This window comes from Acartia tonsa, chromosome 14, assembly GCF_053477335.1.
Source record: "Acartia tonsa isolate MP-2025a chromosome 14, ASM5347733v1, whole genome shotgun sequence".
Classification (NCBI taxonomy): Eukaryota; Metazoa; Arthropoda; class Copepoda; order Calanoida; family Acartiidae; genus Acartia; species Acartia tonsa.
The window spans coordinates 20417065-20440190 of NC_137273.1; positions in this window are offsets into that span (position 1 = coordinate 20417065).

Genomic DNA, 23126 nt, shown 5'->3' on the forward strand with positions numbered 1-23126 from the left:
GTTGTTAAAAGAGTTAAAAATCAACATGTTTAAAATGGATGTATGGAAATTCTAGAATGATTATAGAGTTGCGACGCTTTCTAAATTGTACCTAACTTCTACAGAATCAACATGCAAAGTTTGGCAATTACAACCTGTTATAAACGCTAACTGTCCGTGACGGACGGACCGACCCTTAATATAGAAAAGCTTTACTTTGAAACTGATGTAAATTTTATACGCTGTGTTTTTTTTTGGAGGAGTTTGTCCCTTATTGATTGTATTGTAATTGCTTAAAGGTGTTCAATTATGAACTACCCAATTATAACTGAATTGGTACCTTCATATTTGGAAAATTATTGTTATACGGATATTTTACCTTTATACTCCTATTATATAATTTAGTAAGTTTTCTCTGTTGTCGGTTAGGCTCTATAAAACCATTAAACTAATTAAGTTTTCAACAGCTGATATAAAATGTATGTACAATTATAAGATTAAAGAACAGTTTTTTTAGCTCCGAGATGCCGAACGCACGGGCTAAAAAACTGGTTTTAATCTTATGATTGTACATTTTTATATTCGTAAAAACTGGATATAATACGATTATAGACATAATGTTTTCGTATTGATGTGAACCGGTTCTACTCCACCAGATATTAATCGGTTTCGAATGAATACGAGAAAAAAAATATAGTAAAAACCTGGTGTATTAACCACTTTCAGACGTACATTTTTACCTATGTATTTGTATATCAGGGTATTCCAGCCGTTTCAAGGTTCCTTTACACTTTGAAGTTGTCTAGAATAGTTTTATTACTCAAGATGGTCAATAAGAGACAATAATATACATAAGACTTGTTTTTAACTTTAGTCACATATATTTCAATCCCATTTAGAGAGTGAGCATTTATCTTTGGAAAATCAACAGTTTAAGGGACAGATTTTTAATATAATTTGGTTCTAATGGTCCAATTAAAAAATTGTTCATCTATTCTTTGTATATCTCTTTTTTTCACCTTAAATTTTCATGAGCTACCACTATTGGGAATGTTAACACACTCCTGCCTAGAAAAATAACCTAAAACCTTTATAGGGCCACCTTTAAGATGGCTGAGTTGGGGTGGAGGTTGTAATCGACCCACCAACCCAAAAATTTGTTGTAATGTAACTTTTTTCGTGGGATGTGATTTTTTGGGAGGACCCTCCCTCAAAATAGATTTTAGATAACATTCCCTAGACCTAGTTCCATGTTACTGTTAGTGAGATCTTTTGTTACAGTCAACAGATAGACAAACTTAAGTACATAAGATAACAGTTTTCTCAATTTTTGGGGGGGGTGGGACACCCACTACCCCCCCCCCCCAAAAAAAACCCTGGAAATTTAAAAAAAAACTTTTTAACTAAAATTAAAAATGAGGTTTCTATATATATAACAGTATTTACCTAATGCTTGCATTTATCAATGTAATTTTATTATTTACTTTATTAAGCGGTGTTATCGGGAATAGAAATATTGGACAATTCACGATAAATTAATGTTTTAATAACAAAATTTCATCTTGAAGTTGTAGGCTGGTTTTAGGCTATTTTTCTGCTTCGTTTTTCTCTCTTCAAAAAAAGAGGGCAAGAGGCACAGACACTTGTTACCTATATTCCTGTTTTAAATAAGGATGACATCCATAACAGCGAAGCTCTGAAACGGTATGACAAACGAACATTAACACTTGAAGAGTGTCAGAACTGAATAATCTGAAAATAAATGTATGAGAGTTCAAACATGCTTACATTTCTAGGACTTAATTATAGAGATCATTCGCTTACAATATTGTTCTTTGTTGTCCTATAAATCAATATTCCAAAAGCAAATAAATAATTGTTGTTAAAAAAGTTATAAAACAATAATTATCAACATGTTTAAAATGGACTTACGGGGAGTTGCTACGCTTTCTGAATCGTTCCTTAACTACTGCAAGGAATCACCATGAAAAGTTTGATAGGACAATTCTAACCTGATTAGATTAATGAAGAGAGCGCCTAACTGTCCCATAGTGTAGAAATGCTTCGTTTTTTAAAAGACTAATAATTGGTTCTACATATATTTGAACAGTATATACAAATTATGCATATTTAGCAAGTTCATAGACGTATATTCTTCGGATATTTGAGATGTACTGAATTTTAGTTTCCGAAAGTGTACCTAGCTTCCGCGTTCCATCTCAATATTTACTACTAGCTATAAAAGCTACCTACAAACTTCCAAAAAAAAATTAAAATTTGAAAAATTAAAATTTTTAATGTATATTGAATAAATCGTTTATATCGCTTTTCCCTTTCATCGGAGTAGCTGAAAATAGCGTTTGCAATAATTGGGTTATCTGCTGTACAACTTTGGAAATTAGGGAAAAATAGGCAATCCATTTTTAGCAAATCATATTTGATGTTGGAAATAGCTGTACAACACGCATAGGATATTATGCAAATTTAAATGCTTAGCTTCCTCAACTTTTATGCAGTAAATTAATCACAAGAGTTTTGAAATTCTGACCAAAAATACCAAAGAATGTGAAATTCTCTTTCCCTCTTCTATGATGTCAATAGAATAGGTAAGCTAAAAGCTGAAAAATTATGTCCAATATAGTATTATATTCATTATACACTTTTCTATGAACATAAAATCTACAATCATTTAGCCCCTGCCTTTGGCATCTCGGGGCTACAAAAAACTGTTTTTAATCTTGTTCGATAGGTAGGCAGTTTGATTTAGTGGGGGGTAGATTTTGATTAAACACAGATTTTTTTCTAACAAGACCAATTCAAGAGGGGGTGGGGAAAAGATACTTGATAATGAATTTATCCTACACCATGCCTTCGCCTTCCCCCTTCGGAAGGGGGGGGGGGGCAAAAGGCAGCTTAAAAGCAGACCGACCGTCATGGATGTTTGCGAAATAAACATAAAGAGTAGATGCATAATTTTCTGGAAATTTTATCATGATACTATAACCCAAAAAATGAGATCAAAGATTTATTAAAAATAGAAATGTGTTGTCATCCTTGTTTCAAAGAAAACATCATGCATTGGTTTTTATTTGTTTTGTAATTACCCATTTTATATGAACGGAAGTTCTTAATTGCCCAATTAATCATGTAACAGCCAGCAAGATAAGGGACCTGCAGTTTTTGTAAGCCGCTTATTTTCAGAGAGGTATTGAGTGCGATATTTGATCAAAACCGAAAATCCGTAGGAACTAGAAACATAAAATCTTTAGTATATGTTTTTAAAATAAAAATCTGAACTTAATCAATATTTTAAAAAGTCAAAAAAAAAGTTACTTGACCTGAAAATTGACGCGCCTTGACATCCCCTTGGCTGTTTTAGGGTGGTGTATCAGGGAGGTGTAGACCATTGTAAATCAAGGGGGGGTCTAGATGGGTGTAATGAGGTGTTTTCAGTCCCCTTAATTTTGCAATATGTCGGGTACACCATTCTGTATGTCTCTGGTCATAAGCATAAAGATTATTTTTGAAGCCAGCGGAATACCATGACTCATTAACAGGCTTAAATCTTGTTCTTTTAGGATAGCTGCACTGCTCTGTTTATCAATTCTATAAGAAGGTCATTCGATCAAATGACAAAAGATTTTAGCTAAGATTTTCTTCATTTTGTTATCATCCGTAATGATAGCTAAGATCAATTTATCCTATCCATTTTAAACATGAATTTTTGTAAAAAATATGGTATAACAATGACATATTATTTTAACTCCTAAAGGTGTAATCAGGAACAGGAAGTCTTATGACGTCAATTTGAACAGTGTTGGAATTCTATATTGTTTTCTTTTATGAATGTTGAATGGTGATTATTTTTAAATAAAACAAGAAAGATAGAATCCATAAAAGCGAAGCTCTACAATCAGAAAGAAATACAAACGAACAATAACCTTGTAGAGTGTCAGCACTGAATAATCAGAATATAAATGTTAAGTCTAATCAAATTATAAATTTATTTGATGCAAAACTGCTTAACTGTTTTCGGACATTTAAATTTTTTAACATTATTAAAGAGATGCTTCGCTTATAACATTGTACCTTGTAGTAATAGGAATCAGTAGGATTATCAAATCATACAAAAAGTTGTTGACAAAATATTAAAATCAGCATGTTTTAAATGGACTTTTTGGTAACGATTATAGTGATGCTACGTTTCGTAAATCATACCTAACTGTTTAAATCGATATGCCAATACTAAATTTTCTAAATTAACGAAAAAAGGCAACGTTATGGACGCACGGACCTGCTCCAACTATAGAAAAGCTTTTAGAAAAAAATATTTTCAGCTCAAGATTTCGATAAATTCTAAACCGACTTAATACTTCATTTTAGGGTATCTTCAAAGAGGCCACATAATGGTTTTAGGCTATTTTTTGTCCTTCCAAGCTTCTTTGAATATTGGGCCCCTAGATACTAGGGGCACCGCCACTACAATATAAACACAAAGAAATTACACATATTTATACTGTTTTTTGTAATTATCCTATAAAAGGCGACCTTTCATTGATATGTGTTAAATATACAATAAATATAATATTTCTCTTATTTTTGGTTTAATTATTTAGAATAAGTTTAAATTAAAAAGTTTTTATAGAATTATTATCTAACAAATCATCTTTTTTATTAGAATAATTAAATATCTTTAGATTATTAGGGAAATGGATTTTTATAAGGAAAACTTATGGATGTTGTTTTTACTATTTGAATGCTATGTTGTTATGATATTTTTGAATGTTATAGCCATAACCGTAGCTTTGTTAGGTATTTTTATAATCAGAAATATGGCAACTATGGTTTTGTTAGTTCTTTTCATCAAAAATATGGTAACCATTATTATAGAATTTGTTAGTTCTAATTATCAGATATGGCAACCATTATTCCAGATTTTGTTAGTTAATGTTAAAAATTCAAATTAAACCCTGGTTGCAAATTTTCTTACTTTGTAAGATATTGTTAAAACCTAAAATATGGTATCTGTGGTTGCTTTTTTCTTATCAAACCTCTAAAATATGGCAACCATTATTGCAGATTTTGTTGTTTTTGTTAGTGAATGTTAAAACTTGAGAGTTTGAGATTAGTGTAGACATGAAATATACTTTCAAGGTATACATAATTAAGGTTACCTAATACGGGCGAGGATACGTCAGGTCAAACAACCTACGATAACTAAGGGGAGCCCAATCACTCCTTTTCTGTCCAAACACCCGCGGTATTAAGTTAACACTAATCAGATAACCAACTCCTTAATTGAACGACCTTTACATAGAGGTCCTAACTGTGCATGAGAATTAGTTGCGTCTTTTTTGGGCCAAGGCATTCAAACTATTTATGTCGCCCACCCGACATAGCAGCTGTAGGTGCCAATTTGAACGTCTTAAGGTATGACGCAGTGTTAAGCCGATATTCAAACCTATTACCTCCCCAACAAAGAGCGGATTCGCTACGTGTTGAGCCATGGTCTCGTTGGTTAGATTATTGAGTTTAGATATCTAATTATATAATTTTAAGGTTTTTGATTTGTTTGAACCAATTCCTTTAATAACAATATTGCCAGAGGCATTTTTTTAAGCTAAAGCATTCTTCTTCCTTATGTAAAAGGTGCAAGATACTTTTCAGTCTTTTTGTTTGTAGTATAGGAAATCGTTAAAAAGATAAATCGTTAGGGTAGTGTCAAAATTTTCGGGTATGCATTTTCCTGGCAAATCCCTATACTGTACATTAGTGTGGCCCAAATGAAGGTCTAAATCGCTTTTCAATGTGCGGAATGTAAAAATAGGTTATGTATTGTTTGTAGATTTTAGCCCTATAATTGATTTTAAGAAAAAATCTATCGCTATCTCGTCAAATGCATAATTATTTTCACCTTTACTTCCCCAAATTAAGAATGCCTTACACCAGATACAAAGCAAAACATCAAATTTTCTGTCTGTTTGTTTACAAACATTGAAATAAAATATTAAAATCACCAGGAATAAACATATGAAGAAAGAAAGTATAAAAATTTATTTTTGTACAATTACAATAATTTGGGAAAGCTAATTCATACTGCAAAATCATTGAAGAAAAATAATTAAAGATAAGCCTTACTCTTTATTCCTGGTTTAAAACAATAAAATTATTTTTTGCAATATTAATTTTTTTATTAGTATGCTTTTTTTAAGTTGAATATGAAAATAAGTATATTACATATTTTTTTTACCTTCATTTAATTTTTTATTTAGTTAATTGTCTCTTTATTGGCGACAATGTCTGTTGAGCCATGAAATTTATTAAAAACACTTTTTCCTATTTTATGTCTTTAAAATGTATATTTTTTAGAGTTTTTCATCATTTCTCTTCTCATAAGACTAATAGCTACTGTTTTAGTTAAATTTCTTACACAAATTATCAATTTAAATAAAGCAATGTTTTTAGACGTTTTTTCGGAATTATTCGGCAGGAATAACGGTTCTGTCTACTTTTTATAATTGCTTATATTTGAACTCTTGTAACATTATTTTAGGTTGGCAGTTCTTTAATTATTTCTTGTTAAAATCATAAAAAATATAAAGTTTTTGATAAAAAGCTTAAGATTGAAATTTCGAGATTAATTTTCATTGTAGAGAGGTCTAGTTTTCACTAAAAGGTCTACATTTGAGCCGGTAACAACTTCAAGGTAACCGCAAATTGATATGGTAAAGATTTAAAAATTCATGTTTTTTTGGGCCAGTCTACTGTACATGCCGCTAATTCAAACTTAATTTTTTCTTTGGGTTTTTTAACCTTTATAAAATAACATTAATTTTGTTTTTATAAACATAGGATGCACATCTTTAGTTTATTAAAGGGAAACTACGCTATTTTGATTTATGTGAAATGTATAATTTTGAAGAAAGTGCATAAAACCAAGAGGGATTATTGAATTATCGCCACTTGAAGTAATGCAGGTATAATTCAGGTTCATTATTATGTTAAACAAGAAAGACAACATCCATAAGAAGTAAAGCATAGAAATAAAGTCTCTGTTGAAGTATAATAATGGATAGAAAGGCAATGTGAAAGGCAAAAAGAATCTTCACATAAATATTCAAATATACATATATTTTATGTGTAAGCTATAAAAATTACAATCTTTAAAAAATTATAGATTTGATGTTCATTGGTAATTGAAATCTTCAAACCAAAAATTCGGCCATTTAACTTGAATACCAGTCTGGATAATCATATTTCTAAGAGATTTACAGTAGCTTTGCAACTAAAATCGGACACAAAAGAAGTGAATAATAAATATACAAAGTAAAATATGATAAAAATAGAGTAGGAGTATTTGAAAAAAATAATTTTAATGGAAGGGGATGAAAATCTAAAGGATACGAAAAGTGGATTATTGACATGAACAGTGTTTTGCCATACATGTTTGCAAAGCGCAGAATTTTTATTAACTCCCTTTCACAATTCTAGACACTCCTCTTGAACTAGAACTAAACAAAATACAGACAACAAGAATTTGTCATTTTATTGTTAGGGGGGGGGGGTGGATACAACCCCCTAGGTGTCCAACCCCTTAATGTTCAACATACTTAAAGTCCTTTAATTGGTAAAATTTAAGGAGTTCTGTGTATTTTTTATCTTAACACACCTTGTGGCTTTTTAGTGGCTTTAACAGGTGTAGATCCTTGTCAAGGGGATGAAGTGGGGATAGAAAACAATACCTTGAAAGCATGCTGACATAAAATGTGAATGAAACTTAGTTTTATAGAAGATAGTTGGTATGCTAAAAATAACTAGGTTCCTTTTAAAGAAAAGTAAAAATCTGTTTTGCATTCAAACCTAATTGGTTTGAAGAAGCAAAACTACTCTACATTTATGTATTGATATATAAGATAAATTTAAATAACAGGATGTCTCTCTATCTGTCTGTCAATCTGTTTGTTTATACCTAAGAATCTTGCTAACTGCTGAATCGATATAGTTCTCCTTTACAGGGTCGTCCTGGGAAGGTTTAGCACTTTTTTTGGAGAGGACACCACCAACCTCCCATGATCAATTGCCCCTACAAAAAATACTCCCCTAATTTTTTTAAAAACTGATATTAAAAATGGGGGATGGTTGACACTCCCCTAACTAAAAAAGAAAATTTGAATAAAAAAAGGGTTAGTTAATTATACTCCCCCCTCCCTTCTTGAGTGCCCCTAGATGCCTCTAGGGGTGTAACTGCTAGTAAGATATAAGGGAACAAAAGAATTGCCATATTTAACCCACTTACTATTGACAGAAGTTAATTATTAATGTCTTATTTTCTTCCAAATGGCTTTGGGATGCATAGAGTTTAACAGTAACAATTATTTCACACTTTTTAACAAATTATTTTTGATTAATATTTTGACAAACAAATGTTTTTAATATTCTTCAATAATTTTTCTTGAGATTTGATTTGAAATAAAGGGTTTACTTCTATAGACCAGGAATATAAAAGCTCTTTTATTTTACAAACAATAGTTGTACTAACATAATTTAATTCAGTTGATATGAAAAAAATTTGCAATAAATCTTTGAATACTTTACGTTTGTTTTTTTAAAAGTCTGGAATAGCAAAAGATGCATTCTGGAAATTATTTCTCCTATATAATGAGCACAAATTTATATGTCTGTCTATTTACAATAAAGGTACTAAGAAAGAGAGGGAATGTCTGATTGAGCCAATAGGAGAATCGCATCGGTACATACATTTAATTTCATTGGTTGCAATTTTGTACACATCTTGTTAGGAATGCATGTTTTTTTTCATTTCATACATTGAAAAAAGTCAGCTGTAAACAGTATATTTTCTTAGTAGAAAGCTTTGCGGAATCAGAATTAATTGCTCAAAAATTTCGTTTAAATTTGAAAGCTTAGTATCTTAAAAAAAAGTTAGGCTGGCTACTCGCTGGTGAGGCAAAATTATTTTTGTGAAAAATCCTCCAAAATCGAATAAAAAAATTTACAAAAAATAAAATAATTCTTAAAAGGGTTATTAACATATGATTTTGTTTAATTTTTGTAGATTTTTAATGTGCTTTTGGATGATTTTTCACAAAAAATAATTTTGCCTCACTATCGAGTAGCGAGTCTATAATTTCTTAAGAATCCACATCAGCTTGAGTCGAAAGTAAACAATACTTTTGTCTGCTAGAAATGTTCCTTCTTAGATTTGACGAAAAAAGGGTTCAGAATATGCTTCTATTCTTCTATTTCTATTCTATTTACTTTCTTGTAGGTTTTACATCCAATTATATAAATTTTTTCTGTCTGTAACTTAGTGGATATCCATAACTACTGAACAAATGAGTTCTCGAATTTAGAAAAGATTTTTTAGGAATATTTTGTTGCTAGATTCGGGACATTTTTTTTTGCCCATCCATTACCCTTGAATTACGGAACCCCTACATGCTGGGGGGGGGGGGGGGGGGGCAACTATTAGTATTTAGATACAAAGTTTTAAAAAATTAAAAACAGGTAATACATTTTTTCAATAAATTCTAGCCTATTTTTAGTGGCACCCTGTCAAACTCAACTACCCACTCTACTAAAGAAAACAAAAGTTTGTAGGAACCTCCATAAAAATTTTTCTCGTATTCATTTAAATCCGGTGGATAGGAACCGGTTCTCATGAATACGAAAAAACTATGTCTAGCATCGTATTATATCCAGTTTTCTACGAATATAGAAATGTACAATCATAAGATTAAAACTAGTTTTTTTAGCCCCGTGGTGCCTTCGGCACCACGGGGCTAAAAAAACTAGTTTTAATCTTATATTTGTACATTCTATATCCGCGGAAAGCCGTTTATAATACGATACGAGAAATAACTATTCTCGTATTCATTTGAATCCGGTGGATAGGAACCGTTTCTCATCCATGCTAAAAAACTATGTCTAGCATCGTATTATATCCAGCTTTCTACGAATATAAAAATGTACAATCAAAAGATTAAAACCAGTTTTTTTAGCCGGTGCTTCGGCACCTCGGGGCTAAAAAAAATAGTTTTAATCTTTTAATTGTACATTCTATATCCGCAGAAAGCCGTTTATAATACGATGCGAGAAATAACTATTTTGTATTCATTCGAAACCGATTGATATCCGGTAGATTAGAACCGGTTCTCAGACATAAGACAAAAATTATGTCTAGCATCGAATTATATCCAATTTTCTACAAATATAAAAATGAACAATCATAAGATTAAAACCAGTTTATTAGCCCATGCCTTCATTTATATCCGCGAAAAGCTGTTTATAATATGATGCGAGAAATGACTATTAAAATATATAAAACATGTTAGTTTATCAAACACTCATATCTTTAGTTGAAACCAAAAAGCTAGGGGTGAGGCCAGTGATGAATAAAACAAAGTCATAGATACAATTTATCATTTCAATACCAGCAAAAATTGTTAAAGAGATATTTTTATGAGACCTAGATAAAGTTTAAAGTGAAAACAAGGCAACAAAATTAGATATATTTTCAATAAAACGGAGGTCTCCCCCCCCCCCCTCTCTCCCTCTGTCTTCGCTACACACCTCAGGTTTCATATTTCTATCCATAATGGATATAGAATATATGGATATTATGACAGGGAAATTTTGCATCAATTTAGGTTGCCATTATAGTCCTAAGATATTTGTTAATACCTTCTATGGTTAGGGGGGGGGGGGGATTGGGTATCTATACTATCTTGCTGGGAGAAACATTTTATCAGGGTATACAAGAATCTCGCACAATATCCACGTATTTTAAATCCATTCCATCCATCTATCCATGAGAATAGATACTCCGTGGTTGATACATCTAACTTTAGGAGTGGACACTAACGGAATATCTATCCATCTATCCATGGGAATAGTTACTCCGTGGTTGATACATCTAGCCTTAGGAGTGTACACTAACGGAATATCTATCCATCTATCCATGGGAATAGTTACTCCGTGGTTGATACATCTAACTATAGGAGTGGACACTAACGGAATATCTATCCATCTATCCATGGGAATAGTTACTCCGTGGTTGATACATCTAACCTTAGGAGTGGACACTAACGGAATATCTATCCATCTATCCATGGGAATAGTTACTCCGTGGTTGATACATCTAACTTTAGGAGTGGACACTGACGGAATATCTATCCATCTATCCATGGGAATGGTTACTCCGTGGTTGATACCTCTAACTTTAGGAGTGGACACTGACGGAATATCTATCCATCTATCCATGGGAATGGTTACTCCGTGGCTGATACCTCTAACTTTAGGAGTGGACACTGACGGAATATCTATCCATCTATCCATGGGAATGGTTACTCCGTGGCTGATACCTCTAACTTTAGGAGTGAACAATGTCGGAATATCGGTGCTCACATAATACAGTGAATTTTTTATAAATAGTAAATATCATAATCAGCTCTTTTCCTGTATAATTCAAGCTTTGCTTGATGATTTATCGACCAATAAGGTAGAATGTTAAAAGCGTAGCAACTCTCAAAAAATCTTTGCAAACTTCTAAATCAGTTTATTTTATTTCTATTTTGACAACATGTTTTAAATAAATCTTGATGGGTTGGTTCAAACTAGCAATGTTTTAACTTTGCAACCACTAATTCTAAAATGAATTAAAAGAGGGTAAATCCATCTGGCATATTTCGGGGGGGGGGGAATACTCCACCCTATGGAACCATCCTCTAACCCCTCCCCCTCCCGTTCTTGAAAGGGGTTTGCAACCCGCTGATACCATTAAAAATAAGGTGGTTTTAAAGTAATATTTACGCTTTGCACATAAATTACCACAAAAGGTCGATTCTAAAATATGCAAACTCAATTTAGATATTCAGTGATAAAAATCCGTGAAAATATTTGCTGTTTTTTATAATGAAGTTTTGTAGGTAAGTATATACAAACCAGATTTTCCCGTACTCCGATATTGCTCTCTTTCTCTCTTTCTTTCTTTCTCTCTCTCTCTCTCTCTCTCTCTCTCTCTCTCTCTCTCTCTCTCTCTCTCTCTCTCTCTCTCTCTCTCTCTCTCTCTCTCTCTCTCTCTCTCTCTCTCTCTCTCTCTCTCTCTCTCTCTCTCTCTCTCTCTCTCTCTCGCACTCTCTCTTTCTTACCTCACTTTTCTATTTATGTCTTGCTTTATTTTCAGTTTGTATCGCAGTTTAGAATTAGGAGTCGGTTCAACTGAACCAAAGTTTATTTATAATAGTTATCTTATAATCGGGGCTAGGTAGCTTCGTGTTAGCCGCCGGTAAGCCGCAGTGAAATCAACCTCTTACAATATTTAAAAATCTGCTAGAAGCCTGAATCTGATCCAAATATGATAATCATTTCAGACTGACATTTTAAATTGTAAAGTAGAAGCGCAGTGGTTATATGAGTAGTCAATCAATAAACAATGTTAAGAAGTTAACAACTAACAAAATTCATATTTCCTGATGCATTTTAGAGAATTACTGACATACCGCCGGACTAAAAAAGTTGAATACTAGTTGCACATTGGTCGGAAGAATCATCAATAAATCTATCTATAACAGAAGCTGAGTAAATTATATTTTTTACAAAAATATTATGCTCGTCGAAGCATTTACCAACAACCCTACGGACCAAGTTGATCATATACGAGATGCTCATTCACAAAAAATTCTATCTTGATCTCACCTTAAAAAAGATAACTAAACGTTTGGTGAAGATTTCGCTGACTTAATTCTATGTCTGCAAAACATTAGAGGATATTTTTAAAAGCGAAGCTTTTCTATAATTAGGGTCGGTCCGTCCGTCCGTACGTCCGTCCGTAACGGATAGCTTTTTTCGCTAATTTAGGCATGTTAGAATTGTCCTATTGATTTCAAACTTTGCATGGTGATTCCTGTAGTAGTTAGGTACGATTTAGAAAGCATAGTAACGCTATAATCATTACCAGAATGTCCGTACGTCCATTTTAAACATGTTGATTTTTTAACTTTTTTAATAACAAATTTTTATGTGATCTAATAATCCGATTGATCTGATTTTTGGTATACGGATTCCTGGGACAACAAAGTACAATATTATAAGCGAAGCAACTCTATAATCAAGTCCTAAAAATGTAAGTATGTCCATAAACATTATTCTGTATCAAGCAGTTTTTCAACAATTTTACTTACAATTTTGCTTCGCATTTATACATTTATATTCTGATTATTCAGTTCTGACACTATACAAGTGTTAGTGTCCGTTTGTCCTACCGTTTCAGTGCTTCGCTTTTATGGATGTTGTCATCCTTGTTTAGCTTTGTTTTATATGATCGTCAACCTTATTTAAAAATAGGACAATATTTTTATAAAAATTAAATGTCATTTCTATTTCTAAATTATTTATATTTAGCAAGTTTACTGTTTTGGTAGGTTTTATTTTAATTATTAAAATACAAATTCAAAATTGCATGATTAAAAGTTCTAAGCAATTTTTTTCCATTTTCCATTTTAATTTGTAACCGCACCCCCCCCCCCCCCCCCCCTCCAGGTCGTTGGTTAATACCTTTAGATTGGTGGTCACATTCAATATTATAACCTTTGTCTGGAAGTACCAACTAAGTTCATATAGAATACATGGATATCGTCAACAGTTCTCGCGTATTCTTATAAATGTTTCTCCCAGTTGGCTAATATTACGATATATGAGGAATATATTAGCAACCTGAATTGACGACCAAAATTCTAGATATATATATTAAACTGAGTATCTTGCAGTAGGTTGTGCCTGTTTTATATCAAGGCATTCCCCGAGTCTAATCATTAATGACATCCATCTGACATAGAACCAGTAGGCATAATTTTAATTGTGATGTTATTTTCGACTGAGAATCGATCCCTTAACAACCTGGCTAGACTCAGCTTTACTGATCGCCCTTCTATTTTCAGGGAAGCTTAGTATCTGTCCTTGAATAGTAAGGGAGAAATTGCGCCTAATAAATGTGTATCTCCTTAAAGAAACTTCTTAATCAAATAATTTCAAAACCACAGTGCAGTTTTTGGGTCGAGGGTTGTTTACCTGCTATCCCCCTGTTTAGTTGAACCACCATTGGCTAGGGGCGAAGCCATGAGTATTTAAAACAGTGATAGCGGCTGCGCTGCAAGCATCTAGGAGCTCTGTATTCGAAGGAGCAAATAAAGTAGGAAAATAGCTTTAAACCAAACTTAGATATAAAATATAATAGCCTAAAACCGTCAAATTGAGATCTCAATCAGTTTAGTAGTTATCGAAATCTTAAGCTACAGACAACAGAAAAACTTACTACTTTATATTATATAGAGTGATCAACACAGTTTAATTAAACATGTTATTTTTATTTGATAAGTCCAATACACAGTGTTTAATGTTAAAAACAATCTTTAGTTGGTTATAAATAAAAAGACATGATGCTTTAATGAGCATAAATTTTATACTTATACTATAGAATAGGGAAGAATGAATGTCCCAAATTATGTCAGAAGGAAAATTCTTTTATTTTTGTAGGAGGCCTCACACTGCATAACATGTAATTGTACAATGTGGTTTACCCAGGGATCCTAAGGGATAAGACAATGAGTGAAAAATTTATGTACACCTCGAATGATAATAAGCAAAATTATTGATTGAAAACTACTAGTTTGAACCAACAAATCAATTTTGAAGCCAACGAATAAAAAAATATTTGTTTATAAAACATTACAGTCCATGTCCTCAATTCACAATTCAAGTAATCTACAACCCTTACTCCCTCCTAATATTCAACAAATACATAAAACATAATTTACAAAATTATAGCAGAAAATTAAGTTTTCTTTTATAATCCCATATCCCCATGGTTTTGTATTCCAGTATTTAAAGTACAACTTTACAATATAAATCAGGAGAAACAATAGAAAACAGAGTAAAGAATAGTTATTTCTTGCATCGTATTATAAACAGCTTTATAAGATTAAAGCCAGTTTTTTAGCCCCGAGATGCCGAAGGCACGGGCTAAAAGAATCCTTCAAGAATTTTGACATAATATTATATTTGTGTGTGTGGGGGGGGGGGTAGTTGCTTCCTACCCAAATAGAATTACCGACTGACTGACGGACCAAAAATAATAGCTTATTGGTTTTAGAAATTTTTTTTTTTTAAATTAAAGTCTAGCCTAAAAAGCAACATAAAAATTTTATCTTACCCTAACAAACGATCATACCAACGAAAATTTCAAATTATAGAGTTTCTTGCTACGTAACAAACAAACATTTAGCTGTTATAAAAATGTTCAACATTGTATGAATAAAATTTTATTAACGATTTTATAATGCAGGGATATTGATCTGTTTATTACACTAGCCCCTCAAGTTTTATGACAACGTTTTCTTATTCGTCAGCTTGACAACTTTGGGGACTATCATTGAATTTAAATGGGTTGGTCTATTAAGTTGAGTGTCCAAACGTTTTAACCACCAATTCTAATCTACAGAAGGGGTAATTTTGTGCATCATTATTAGGGATGTACATTAATATATATTGGTCATTGTCTTATCCCTTTAGATCCCTGGTGTTTATGGCCAGTAAAAAGTAAATAAAACATTTTGTGCTGATTGAATATATTTATCATCAAGGAAGGGGACATTGGACTGTAAATTAAACAAGTACCCAAAGTTTTACAACCCTGTTTTCTTAACAATTGGCTTTAAAACTTTGGGTACTTTAATTCAATTGTGAATTGTTGGGTAAACGAGTGTCCGAACTTTTCAACCAATGAATTTAGTTAGAGGATAATTGTATTTATCATCATTGGGTTTTAAAAACATCAATTTATCGTGGAATAAACTTTTTATGCTGTTGTATTGCTTACACATTCAAATTTTCTTTGGGAGTAAAGAATTAACAAGGATGACAACATCCATAAATAGCGAAGCACAAATATCATGGAATGGACAAACAGACATATATGAAAAAAAGAGAGAATATGCAAAATCTCTAAGAAAATCACGAATTAAATATTCATGATTATAGAGTTCCTACGCTTTCTAATTGTTACAGGAATCATCATGCCAAGTTTGAAATCGATAGGACAATGCTAAAATTTTTTAACGAAGGATAAACGGACGTGCGAACGAACAGATCTTCCTGATTATAAAAAATCTCTGCTTTATTAATTTGAATAATTTTCAGAATTTGTAAAACGAATAGTTCATAGTTCTACAAGAATGACGTTATCCAAAGATTTTTTCACAAAGCTAATAACAGAGATTGCTTCCACAAATTCAGGTTAGTTTGAATCATAATTTTTCATCCAAAGTCTTCGCTTAAAATACTGTACCATGTTGTTTTAGAAATCAATGAGCTAAAAAAAGATCAATTGGATACTTATATCAACAGCAACAAAATTGTCAAAAAATATATACCGATCCTAATTACATATAAGAATTGCTTTAAAAAATTGTGAATAATAATGGTAATCTACTAGACGAAACTTTAGAAAATGTTTTAGAAAAGTTTACAAAGCAGGGAGAAGACTTTAGACCGTAAATTACACTATTACCCAAAGTTTTATAATAACGTTATCCTTTACGTTGGATCATATACTTTTGGGTACTTAATAATGATTTTGATTGGTTTGTTCCAAACTGGTAGAATTCAAATTTTTCTATAGTTTATCGTACAGAATGGTTAGCTTTGTTAATCATTATTGGGGATGGATAATTCACTTATCGTTCATTGTCCTATCCCTAAAGATCTCTGAGTTTTCCCGGATTTGCAAAGAGACATGAAATGATTAAATATTTATACATCTCTATTTCGGCAATAAATACAAGTCCGGTCTAGGAAGTGTTCATATGGGGGCTGGTAAACCCAGAGAGAGAGAGAGGGGACAATGGGCTGTTTATTAAACTAGTCCCCAAGTCCTATAATAACATTTTCTTATTGAGTCTTAACAATTTTGGGGATTTTAGTGAATTTTGATTGGTTGGTTAATTAATTTGAGTGTTTCAACCAACCACTAATTTTATTCTACGGATAGAATAATTTTGTGTTATATCATTGGGGACATGCAACAATTTATCGGCCCGTGATGAACCTCTAGAGGACGGGATACACAACTAGGTCTAATGAATAACATCATTGCATAACCTTTTTCTGGATGTCCTAACAGTGAATGTTAATAGGTTGCATCTGCTTTGAGCCAAGGAAAAATTAAAATTTTTGTCGCTCATCTTACAAAGCAGTAGTAGGAGCTATCTTTGATGTCTTAAGTTATGCCAATAATGGGCTGATATTCGACCCCATTTCCTTCCAGATAACGAGTTGTTATCCCTCGAGTCTAGGGGCGAAGCTTGTACCTTGAATTATAATATTTTAAATTTAGAAATGTTTTTGGAAAATTTTATTGGAAGAAAGCAGGGATCCAAAGAATTAGACAATGGCCGATATTTTTTTTTCCATTCCGAGTGATGATACACAGAATTAAAATAGTGGTTTAAACGTTTGAACACTCAACTTAATGAATCAACCAATAAAAATTCAAGAAAGTACCCAAAGTTTTTAAGCAAATCAATTAGAAAACATTATCATTAAACTTTGGGGACTAGTGAAATAAACAGCCCATTGTCCCCTCTCTCTCTCTCTCTGAGAAGAAAGACATTAATTCAATCTGTTTTCTTTATTTCATAATTTCATTCATAAATGGGTTGAAAAATTGCAGTGATCTTAATTGATAAGACAATGGAAGTTTAGCTCATACAAAAAAAGTCCCCTTCTGTAGACCAGAATTATTGGTAAAAAAGTTTAAACAATGAAAGTTTGTAACACCCCCCCCCCCCCCCTCCCCCAATCAACTCCTTCTTTGTAAGCCACCAGTTAAAAGAACATATGTATACATAAAACTTTGGAATTTACAGTATAATGTCACCGCCCTCCTCATTGAAAAATAAGATATTTTTGGAGACAGACATACGAACATGCTATCATTTTTGGGATAGATTACAATAGAAACAATTAGACAAACAAGGATGAAAACATCCATAAAGAGAAGCACTGAAACGGTAGGACAAACGGACATTAACCCTTGTATAGTGTCAGAACTGAATAATCAGTATAAAAATGTATAAGAGTCGAAGCAAAATTATGTATAATAATAATAAAAATCATATCAATCGGATCATTAGATCACATAAAAATTTGTTGTTAAAAAAGTAAAAAATCAACATGTTTAAAATGAACATACGGACATTCTGGTAATGATTATAGAGTTGCTACGCTTTCTAAAACGTACCTACCTACTACAGGAATCACCATGCAAAGTTTGAAATCAATAGGACAATTATAACATGCCTAAATTAACAAAAAAGTTACGGACGGACCGACCCTAATTATAGAAAAGCTTCGCTTTTAATAATAGAAAGATAACTTCAGAAAAGATAGATTTATAAAAACTGATATTACAGTACAAGTGTTAAGGACGGAGGAGAAATTGGACTAATAAACTAAACACGTTCACTCTTTCATTGGCTTCAAGACTTTGGGAATTTAATTGGATGGTTTAAACTTAAAGTGTCCAAATTTTAAACTAATAATTTTAATTTGCAGAGGGTTTAATTTCATTTTCATTAAGGGGATTGCAAATCAATTATTCGGAAGCTTTATAAAGTGCCTCAAAAAATCAACCGTGTGACGTCATAAATGAGGTATTATCTATCTCCTTTGTAGGGGTCTCATTTCCCACTCTTCCTCTCATCCCTCATTGGTATGACGTCACACGGCTGATCTTTTAAGACACTTTGTAAAGCTTAAATTTATCGTCCATTGTCTTATTCCTTAATAACCCTGGAAAGTATTGATTTTGGCTGAAGTAAAAATATGTCGCAGTCTTGAACTTTTGTTTCTGATGCTGTGAGTATTGGTGCAAAAAATATGACGTAACAAAAAAAATTAGCCAATGAGAGTCCACTATAAATTTTACCATTGGTCAATAACGGCCTCTCATTGGCTAATTTTTTTTGTTACGTCATATTTTTTGCACCAATACTCACAGCATCTTGTTTCTTCGTAACAAACAAAAAAAATTCAAAATATTTGGCTTTAAATTTTTAAAATAAGGAATAGCGGTTTCCCTCACCCCCCCCCCCTCCTCCCTTTATTTTAAAATTTATTTCTATAAGGGACTGAGGTTGTTTTAGTTCTTTACTTGAGACTAATTAAGGTTAGGTTATAATGGGTAGATGGTTGCAAGGAAGGACTCCGCAGGGGTTATACAAAAAGAGAAAAAGGGAGTTTCTATTTTGTGCTCGTTAAGCACTTTGAGGGAAAACACCAATATAACATATATGCATTTTAATAACCTACGTTGCATTGTTTTAAATCATTTTCTTTTTTTTGTATGAACGTCTGCTGTAACTAGGCTATGGAAGGATTTTGTACGGTTTCATTTTCTTCAGGGAAAAAGGGGACATTGGTCTGTAAATCATACTAGTACCCAAAGTTTATAAAATCAATATCTAATTTTCATCGTTGGACACTTTGAGGACTTTAAATAACAAGCAGTGTCCAAGCTTTTTCACCAATAATTTTAATCTACAGAAGGGTTGTATTTGTTTTTTGTAGCGAGAGATTTACATCAATTTATCATCCATTGTCTTAGCCCATAAAATCCAGGTGTGTCAGTAATGCCTGTTTACAGGCCAAGGCATTACCCTACTCTATCTAACGACATCACATACTTATCAAAAACAGCCATTTTTATAAGTCTAAACTATTATTAAACAAACATTATTCTACAAATTCTAATGAGACAAAGATGACGACATCCATAAAAAAAACAAATGAACAGATTATGTTAGTAAAGAGAAGTGATAATTGGTTTAAAGAAATCTGTTCATAAAATTTTATATGTCTATCATAAATAGCAGCTGAGAAAATTATTTCCAAGAGTATTGCAGATAGGCAGACAAACTCAAATATATTATTAACTAGCGGTTTCGCCCCTAGCCTCTAGAGGCTTTGCCCAAAGATGTAATTAAAAATAAAAAACTAAGTACCTATGGAGCTGCAACCACTACTTCAAAATAAATAACTGCATAAAAAAATAAAAAAAAGGGGAGGATTTTTTTTGTTTTTGGGGGGGTTGGGGTTGTCCCACCCCCTAAAACCATAAAACCACCACAGGACCAGAAGGTATATTCCCTGAAGAGTAGAATTCAATCCGTTCAGTTGTTACCGATATCTTAAGGGACGGTTGGACGGACAGACAGACATACATAAAGCTACTTTGTATTATGGATTAATAATCTCTTCTTATATTTCTTTTAGTTATTAATTAATATAGATAATGAAGAATATTATAATTAGAAAAAAATGAACAGAAATATTTCTGTATTGACAGCCGTTTCTCATCCGCGCATATTCCTCAAATTTAAACCTGCTAGTTAGACAAAAAAGATACGAAACGATGGGTTGTCTGTTTAGGAACAGGTTTATACATCTATGGCATCTTTAATTTTATACTTATAATAGGACGATTTTATAGAGGCTTACAAGCGGCTGAAGTCCTGATAAAACATCCACAAGTAAAACAAAATTAAAAAAATAACAGAACGATAGAGTAAAAGGATTCTTTATAAATATGAAATGTCTGTCAGTTTTAGGCCATCTTTTGCTCTACCTTCCCTTCCGGGATGGTTTTAAACTACTTTTCTTTACATAGTGAATCTTGACTATTATGTATCGTGTAATTATATTTCCAGTATGGCTTTAGAACCGAATAATATACGCTGGATTAGAACCGGTTCTCATCCATACGAAAATCTAGCATCGTATTTTCTACGAATATTAAATAAAAATCATAACATTAATACCAGTTTTGTTAGCTCGGACCTTCATCCACTCGGGACTAACAAAACTGCTTTCTAATCGTATAATTTTTCATTTTAATATACGCGGAAAGCTGTCTATAATACGATAAGTAACTATTAAAATTACTATTTTTTCAGGGTATTTACTGTTTGGAATTGTGTTTGTATCCCTATGTCAGAAAAGTATCGGATACCTGGTCTACTCTATTGTTACAAGGAATTCAAAAGTTATTTTATCCATATTTAAAAGTAACAGGATGTCTGTGTGTTTGTTTCCTTGTGTCAGAAAAGTATCGGATACCTGGTCTATTCTATTGTTACAAGGAATTCAAAAGTTATTTTATCCATATATAAAAGTAACAGGATGTCTGTGTGTTTGTTTCCTTGTGTCAGAAAAGTATCGGATACCTGGTCTACTCTATTGTTACAAGGAATTTAAAAGTTATTTTATCCATATTTAAAAGTAACAGGATGTCTGTGTGTTTGTTTCCTTGTGTCAGAAAAGTATCGGATACCTGGTCTACTCTATTGTTACAAGGAATTCAAAAGTTATTTTATCCATATATAAAAGTAACAGAATGTCTGTGTGTTTGTTTCCTTGTGTCAGAAAAGTATCGGATACCTGGTCTATTCTATTGTTACAAGGAATTCAAAAGTTATTTTATCCATATATAAAAGTAACAGGATGTCTGTGTGTTTGTTTCCTTGTGTCAGAAAAGTATCGGATACCTGGTCTATTCTATTGTTACAAGGAATTCAAAAGTTATTTTATCCATATATAAAAGTAACAGGATGTCTGTCTGTTTGTTTCCTTGTGTCAGAAAAGTATCGGATATCTGGTCTATTCTATTGTTACAAGGAATTCAAAAGTTATTTTATCTATATATAAAAGTAACATTATGTGTGTCTGTTTGTATCCATGTGTCAGAAAAGTATCGGATACCTGAGATGGGTTCTCATAAAAAAAAAGCCGCGATTTTGATTCGCGAAATTTAAACAGATTATACAACTATTTATTTAATTATTTCCCTTTTGTTGATAAGGCCTTCATAGAAGAAAAACAAATTATCTTCAATCCATTTTTGCTGCATATTAATTAATGCATCTCTTTAAAGCTGTATTAGACATTATACAAATGGCTAAAATAATAGTTTTAAAATTTTGAATTCTTAAGTAGTATACTCTGTTGATTGATATCGTCTTCGTTCAATCAATCAATGTCGAAAAATGTCGAAAAAATGCGGCATTCTTGACTCAAAACCCATCTCTGGTCTACTCTATTGTCACTAGGAATTTAAAAGTTCGTTTATACATAGATGAAAGTAACCGGATGTCTGTCTGTACAGAAAGATCTCGCTCATAGCTAAACTGATATGGTATTCAAGTACAATGTGTCTCACAAATGTCAAAGGAGAGTTTAGTGTAGGAATGTCGAAGAGACTATGACTGTCTGTTTGTACCAAAGAATCTCGGTAACCGATATAGTTCTCCTTTACGTAGCTTCTCATAGGTGCAAGGAAAGTTTATAGCTAATTTTGGTGGAGGGATGTCCAAGAAACTATGAGTATCTGTTTGTACCAAAGAATCTCGCCAACCGATATGGTTCTTCTTTAACATGTAGCTTCCCATGGGTCTAAGGAAAGTTTATAGCTAATTTGGGTGTAAAGATGTCCAAAAAACTATGAATGTCTGTTTGTACCGAAGAATCTCGTCAATCGCAGAATCAATATGGTTCTCCTTTATATACAGTTTAGCTTCTCATAGATTTCAGGAAGGTTTAAAAATAATTTGTAGGGAGATACGTCTATGTGACTATGTCTGTACCATTGTACCAAAGAATCTCGGTAACCGCTGAACCGAAATGGTTTCCTTTACAATGTAGTTGCGCATAGGTTCAAGAAGGTCTATAACTAATTTTGGTGGAGGGATGTTCAAGAAACTATGAGTATATGTTTGTACTAAAGAATCTCGCCAACCGCTGAATCAATATAGTTCTCCTATACAGTTTAGATTAAAGGAAGGTTTATGAATAATTTGGAGGGAGGAATGTCTATGCGAGTATGTCTGTCTGTTTGTACTAAAGAATCTTGCTAACCACTGAACCGAAATGGTTCTCTTTTACAATGTGGCTTCACATGTGTCCAAGGAAGGTTTAAACTTATTTAAAGAGAGATATGTCTATGTTACTATGTCTATTGTATGTCTGTACCGAAGGATCTTGGTAATCGCTGAACAGATCTTGATCTCCTTTACAATGTA